The sequence below is a fragment of the Myotis davidii genome, unplaced genomic scaffold (genome assembly GCF_000327345.1).
Source record: "Myotis davidii unplaced genomic scaffold, ASM32734v1 scaffold225, whole genome shotgun sequence".
Taxonomy (NCBI): Eukaryota; Metazoa; Chordata; class Mammalia; order Chiroptera; family Vespertilionidae; genus Myotis; species Myotis davidii.
In genome coordinates this window covers 44,083-51,952 of record NW_006296222.1, presented here as the reverse complement: position 1 = coordinate 51,952, position 7,870 = coordinate 44,083, and positions in this window count along the sequence as shown.

Here is a 7,870-nt window from a genome sequence, read left to right as displayed (position 1 = left end):
CAGCCAGGAGCCATCCACATCTGCCATGCAAGATGTCCAACTACCCTGAGATCATCATGCTGTGAGGAAGCCCTAGCTATCCACTTGGAGAGGTGAAGGAAGGAGGGAGAGGGAAGGAAAGAGGGGGGCGGGGGGAGAGAGAGAGAGAGAGAGAGAGAGAGAGAGAGAGAGAAGTCAGCTTTTACTAATTACACAAGCTATGCTTTTTCATGAGTCTCTATACCCATCACCTACTTCCTGCCACATTTCTCCTTACATTTTGGTGGTAGGATCCCCTGCTTTCGGTTTTCAGTTGATTCCTGTCCTCCTCCTGTTCCGCTCCCATCAATATTCTACTCGTATTCTCTACGCAGTGTTTTTGGAAGAGGGCAAAAGAGGAGGCATTTTCCTTTTTTCTGAGTAAGGCTGTTCTTGGCAGCCATTGTGCCTCCAGTCTCAGGAATAGTCCCTTAAGTCTCTCTGCCCCCCCCCCCCCCAGGGGGTATTTTGGGTGCCTTGCTGCCTCTCTCCTAGAAGTGGAAAGGTTTATCTTTTAGTTCCCTTGTCCATTAGCAATAGCTTTTCTCCAGTGCCCTAAGGAGCACAGTGTTTGTTGAACATCCGCTCAGCATCAATAAAGCTTTTGTTCCACAGGATAGATAAAGAAGCAAGTTTCAGGCTAACTTTCCTGAAGCCTGTTAATTAGCTGCTGTTTCCCTCTCCCAGATCTAAAACACGAAGAACACTTTCTTTAAAAACAAATGAGCAATTGGGTTGAAAAGTTGCAGGAATTAACTTCGGCCTTGTATTTCAAAGCAGAAACATGGTTCAAATTTTAAATTTAGGCGTCCCTTAGCTCTCCATCAAAAAATAGTGAACAAATGAAAACTAGGGGTGGTGTGAGTGCTGCATAAAAACTAACAAACCATTATCTTCCCCAGCCAAGGACGAAAGAGCAAACGGTTAAAAAAACAAACGAACAAAACAAACCAAACGAACAAAAAAACTCCCAAATAAGAGAATGCAGAAAGGGAGGGGGGAGGAGGAAAGAAAAAAAGGGCCCTTTTACTCCCTAAGCATAGAAGTGAGCGGTCTCAAGGCTTGGCTAGATAAAGTTGCCAGGTGCTTTTCATGAATTATGGGATAGCCACAACAAAGTAAAAACAATTAGAATAAAATAAAAGATCTTGAAAATTAATCTGTACCAGAATAGTCAGCAGAGGAATTGTAAAGCCTCATAGGAGGGTATATAACGCCTCAGACACCCCCCACACACACACACACCTATCTTCAGATTAGCTGAGAGCCCTCTGTGTTTCGTAAGCCAGACGTATAGGTTTGCTTGCTTTGCTTTTTCAATAAAGGTGCATGCTTTAATTGCTTTAATAAATTGGGTTTTTGCAATGCAGTCAAGGTCTCTAGTATAAATTCAATTGTACAAAGACACAAGGGTCAAGGTTGGGGACAGCCCTTTCCACTGGCTCTTTGGTGCTGGTGAGAGGTCCCTATAACAATATTGTTTTAAAGAATTAGGGAGTAGGAATTATAGGTTACATTAGTCTATGAGTTTTTGATTATTTTATTACATAAAAAAATAAAACTGTGCCAACCATGCTATGGCTTAGGGTCTCCATTGAAAACATAATAGTATATAAAATTTTGGTCATGTTTTCCAACACAAATATACTCAGTAATACATCAGTTATCTGTTGCTATGTAACACCACTGCAAAAGGCAGCACTGATTTAAAACCATAAACACTCATTTAGCTCATGAGTCCCTGGTGAGGATGGACCTGGCAGGCCTGGGGTGGCTTTGATTATGTCCTACCATTAGCAGGGGGTTTAGCTGGAAGGTCTGGTGAGGTTTGACTCTACTGAGTTTATATAAGCTTTTTCACATCTTGGGCCTTGGCTTAGAACCCCTGACTGACTGCTCCATGTGACCTCCCATCTTCCTGGAGGTTAGTCTGGTTCTATTCATATGGAGGCTGTAGGAGCCCAAGAGAGTGAACAGAGATGTGCAAGGTCTCTTGAGTTTGAAGCAAGGAAGTACTATAATATCACTTTTCCTCTCTCTTGGCCAAAGCAAGTCACCGTATCAGCTCAAATTCAAAAAGCTAAGAGTCTCTGCCTTTTCTTTTTTAATCTGCAAAGTTACTCTGAAAAGAACATGAACATAAATGAAACAGAAATAATATGGCCACTTTCCAATCTATCACAGCTGGCCTTACATATTTGTAAAGAAACTATTAGTAACTTTCGTTAGCCACTTGATGCCCTGAAGTTTTCCTTAAAGAATCAAGGGATTTTTATCTATATTGTTCTAATATTAGAGACAATCTATTACATAAAGTTTCCAGTTGCTTGCATATAATTTTACTCTCTTCTCCTGCTATATCTGTGGAATACTTATCAACTTGTACCCATGGGCTTTGTCTTCTCTGGCTGATACTAACTTGCAATAAACTATGTTTATTACTGCCTTAATGCAGCAATTAATCGAATTTCAGTACTAGTCAACTTCAAATAAGGTCAGCTAAGTGAGCTTCTATTTTGACAGAAATCTAGTAGCATCAGGAAACATCAAACAGTTAATAGCTACAGTGTAAGTTTGGTTATTTTCATGTTTTTTCTCCTTACCTCTTAATAAATGGAAACACATATCAAACCTTACAGTTATGAGTTAGAATGCCTTTCCTAGTAAATGACTTATTGCTGCTGAAGTGATTAACCTTTCATTAAAACTTGATATAAAATTCTTCCTTGCATATATCTATGTTTATTACTCAAGCCCCAAAGGAAAATACATCAAACACAGGACATCTTTGGTTTTTTAAACACTTTTGCAACTCAGAGGCTCATAAAATCTGGAATTTTCTAATTTTTCTTCCACTCAGGCTATTCCATGATAAAAGGAAATAGGTTTCATAAATGTATACACACTTTTGTGAAACATACCCTGTTAGGTACCTTCAGGATTCATATATGAAATGAACTAGTGTGGTGTTCTATAGCTCCCATGTAACATCTAAAGGGAGAGGTGTAAATAAATCTTCTATTTTGGTAGAGTATGTTATGTGTGAATCAGTGTAGTGCGTAACTGTGACATAGTTGTCACATTGCATAAGGGACCCAGTTTTTTTTTCAGGAACCGGATGTAAATGCAGGGTCACACTTTCAGGAACTAAGAGCAGTTACATGTCTCTACCCAGAGGAGACTTTCAAAGCCTCTGGCCTATTTATTCCTTCAGATCCACAGGGGTTGTGGTTCTGTCATCACAACACAGCCGTCAACTAACAGAACCATCACCTTTTCCCTTGCCTTCTGCTTTAACTCTGCTTCTCTTTGATAAAATTCACCTTTCCATGCCTCTAAAGGCCAGTCAACTTCCCAGCTACTATTTCTGTGGCCTAAAGATGTTCAGAGCTGCCCATGGGGCCTGCTATGCTGCTAATGGAGCTGGGGCAGTGCCGTGCGGCTGAGATCTGACAAAGTCCACTGAAGTGCTGTTAGGCCCACACCAGGCTTCTCAGAATTCGTTTCACTATTATGGAGAGAACCCCTCCCCTGTGCAATAATCTGTAATACTAGTAAAACAGAACTGTCGTATTTGCCAGACTTCGGAGAGTTTTCATGTGTTATCAACTCTTAAACACACACACACATAGACAAAAAGGGAAAACAACAACAACCCTCAACTTTGGTCATCCTGGTCCTTCCCTTCCCCCTGCACACCAAGTTCTTTATAGGAATGAGGCTGGGCCTGGGGACAATCTCAGTTTAGAAACCTGCTTATTCAGGACCTGCTGACTGACAACCACAGCTCAATGAAGAAACGTACAGGTGTACATTTCCCTCCCCTGAGTGTTTTCTAGACTTTGCCATTTATAAAACCAAGACATCTCTAGGCAACCTAAGTAAGGTTTGGGAATACATAAACTTTTAAAAAAATACATTTTTATTGATTTCAGAGAAGAAGGGAGAAGGGGAGAGAGAAACATCAACGATGAGAGAGAATCACTGATCGGTTGCTTCCTTCATGCCCCATAATAGGGATCGAGCCTGCAACCCGGGACCGGGAATTGAACCATGACCTCCTGGTTCATAGGTTGATGCTCAACTACTGAGTCATGCCAGTTGGGTGGGAATATATTAACTTTTTACGTAAGTTCTTAATAATGAATGTTAGTTTAAACATCATAGCAACTATTGAGACATCATTTCATTAGTAATTTTTCTAGCTTTACTGAGGTATAGTTGACATAAAACATTGTAAGGTGTACAATGTGATGATATGATATATATGCACATACTGAGAAATGATCACGACAATAAGGTTAGTTAACACATTCATTGCTGCATAGTGTTACATTTACTTTTTCTTGTGAGAACATTGAAGGTCTACGTTGTCAGCAACTTTCAACTACACAATACAATATTATTGACTATTAGAGGCCCAGTGCACGGATTCGTGCACCGGTGGGGTCCCTTGGCCTGGCCTGCAGAAATCGGGCCGAAACTGGCTCTCTGACATCCCCCAAGGGTTTCAGATTGCGAGAGGCTCCGAGGGACCCCACCAGTGTATGATCAGGGGCCAGGGATGGACTGCAGGATGGCTCCAGGGCATGTCTTGCCCAGTCCCAGTTGGCTAGGCCCCAGTAGCAAGTTAACCTAGCAGTCAGAGCATCTTCCCCCTGGTGGTCAGTGCACATCATAGCAACTGGTTGAATAGTTGAATGGTCGGACATTTAGCATATTAGGCTTTTATTATATAGGATAGTCACTGTGCTGTAGATTAAAGCCCTGAAAGTATTCATCTTATAACTATAAGTTTGGAACCTTTGATCACCATTACCCATTTTTTCCTCATAACCACTGGCAACTAACAATCTACTCTCTGCTTCTATTAATTCTCCATTAATAATATTTTAAGTTGCTGTCACATATAGTAGTAGATTCCATCTGACCTATAAATGAAGGATGAGGCTAATATTAATCATTTATTATTGTTGTGAAACAGCAGAAGAAGTTTTTAAGTAATTGAGCAAAGCATCATTAGGTCAAGTTGCAATTCCCAGTTATGGAATTCATTATTGAATGAATACATAATAACAGTTGGGATCTGAATTTTTTTGAATAAAAAGAAAAATATAATTTATTCTTAATAAATGAAGATCAATTACTAGCCTTCCAATGTACCAAGCAATGGGGACACAGTAAGGGAGAAAATAGGTATTGCCTGCTCTTTGTGTACATACATATTAATAATAAAGATGGATATTAATGAAAATATCATAAATGTACTGACTATAAGAGGAAAGAGAGGCCCAATAGAAATGTGTAACTTTATAGTAAGTATTAGATATAGTGATTAGGGTAGGGGAAGGTATAGTGAAAATCTATTAATATGTTTATCCAGCTTTGCTTTATTCTATCTGGGAACATCTCTGACCTTAAACACAGTTAAAGAGTCGAATTTTGGCCATGTGACTTGAAGTGGATGACTCAGAAATTCTCTGAGATGTTTCAATTAGAATTACAGTGAGATTAGCATTCTTTTTTCTCTGATAGTAAACCTGTGAGTATATAAACCGAGAAAATCAGTGTTGTAGTCCCTTAGAATATGAAGAAGGATTATATGTCCTAGAAGAAGATAATAAAATTTATATTGAGACCTGAGGCTGATTATGCAAACGTTGGGAAAACCACAAACTGAATTCAGCTACTGTTAACAGAATAAATGCCAGTGCTGTGGTGAAGAGAGGAGGCTAGAATGCTCCTGATAGAACAGAGAGCCATAAGGAAGCCCTGGGATGTAAACAAGCCATCCAGTTCCTCCTCCTTCCTGCAGTCTTCCTCTAGTGCCCCCTCTTGGCAAAACCTATTAGTACACTCTTGCAGCAAAAATGAGGCTTGTGAAATGTTAGCTCCAACGACATAAAACAGTCTATGAGTCAGACAGATAAAAACTTAACTAATGTAGTCCTATAATGATTTTGGTGATTGGGTAAATTATGTAAGGTCTTTTTCACATCAGGCCCAGACAATTTTGCAGGATGTTATAACAATGACGAATTTCAGAGGGAAGGCACGGGAGTGAGTGAGTGGGAGGGGATTGATAAACTGGGAACTAATATACATATATGCATAACCCATGGACACAGACAATAGTGTGGTGAAGGCCTGGGAGGGGCAAACATGAGATAGAGGGGATCAATGAGGAGGGAATAAAACCACAAACAAAGGGAATATCTGTAATATTTTCAACAATAAAGATAAATTTTTATAAAAATGGTAACTTGAATCATTGAGTCAGTATATTGAGTCACAAAGCCCACAAAACTTGAAATAGTTATTGCCTGGGTCTTGACCTCGGTTCTAGATGATATATAGTATCTGTCCTCGGCATTTGGCTAATGGGTATGGAGCTTGGAGGAGGGGCACAAGCACCACAATGTTGAACTGAGTATCACAAGATTCTGACAGCTCAAAGGAAAAGACAGCTGTGGGGAGACTTTTCAGTATACATAGGTGACTGTGAATGCAGCAGTGACAAGAGGATAATGCAACTTTTACTAAAATCCCACAGATCAGAGAATGCTAAAATTGGGGGGAAACATGATTTTTGCAAGGGGAGGGCAAGGCATTTCCCTCCTCTCGGGTATACAAGTTTTGTTCTAAATGTCTATTGTAGAACTAGGTTTGTACCTAGTAGTCTTAGTTAGCCACATCATTTACAGGTGAGTCTCACTATAATGATGTTTCCTAGATTCTTTTTTAAGAATGTTTTTATTGATTTTTTAGGAGAAAGTAAGGGAGAGGGATAGAGAGATAGAAACATCGATAAGAGAGAAACATGATGGATCAGCTGCCTCCTGCACGCCCCCCACAAGGGATCCAGCCTGCAACCTGGGCATGTGCCTGGGACTTTACCAGGAATCGAACCAGTAGCCTTTGTTCCTGGGTCGATGCTCAAGCGCTGAGCTACACTGATCAGGCTTTCCTAGATTCACACACACACACACACACAGCAGGATAGTAACCGCGCGTAGAGGGAACACCGCCCCTTCTGCGCCCTCCACGCAGCCCAGTCCAGCTCGCCCGGGGTCTTTGGTTGCAAGGAACGAACTGGGACTTCATCCCCTCCAGGAGGCTCAAACATGGCCCGCAGTGTGTGCGGCGGTTCCGAAATGCGGGCTGGCGAAGGCCCAGGACAGAGCCGGGCTTCAGCTGCGCCGCTGGCCTGGGGGTCCAGCCACGGGACCCGCGCCACGTGGTGGCTCCTGGAGGGGCCAGCCTCCACCTGCCTCGGCCTCGCTGCGCCCCTGGCATCTGCCTGCAGAGGCCGTGCCCCCTTCAGGGGATCCTGTCGGTTCCCGCTCACCGGTTCGCAAACACTGCCAGGGCCCTCCTAGGGCGCTCTCTGCCAGCCGTGGCCATGGGTACTGGAAATGGGGCCTTAAACTTACATAATTGACTTTCTATGTGGCCTTAAAATTCAGTAGAAAACAAATAATTGAAAATCGGACCCATTTATGGGTCAAATGTGATTAGCCATTAAGGAAATGCATATCAAAACCACAATAAGATACCACTTCTGACCCAGAAGCATGGCTATAATAATTTTTGTCAACAGAAAATAACAGCCCTGGCTGGTGTGGCTCAGTTGGTTGGGTATTATCTCAGCACTAGGAGGTTGCCGGTTCGATTCCCGGTTGGATTCCCGGTCAAGGACACATGTCCAGATTGCTGCTTTGATGCCTGATAGGGGACATGCAGGAGGCAGCCTGATCAATGATTCTCTCTCCTCACTGATGTTTTTTTCTCTCTCTCCTCTCTCTCTCTCTTCTCCTTCCCCCCTGAAGTCAAATAAATTTTTTTTTAAATA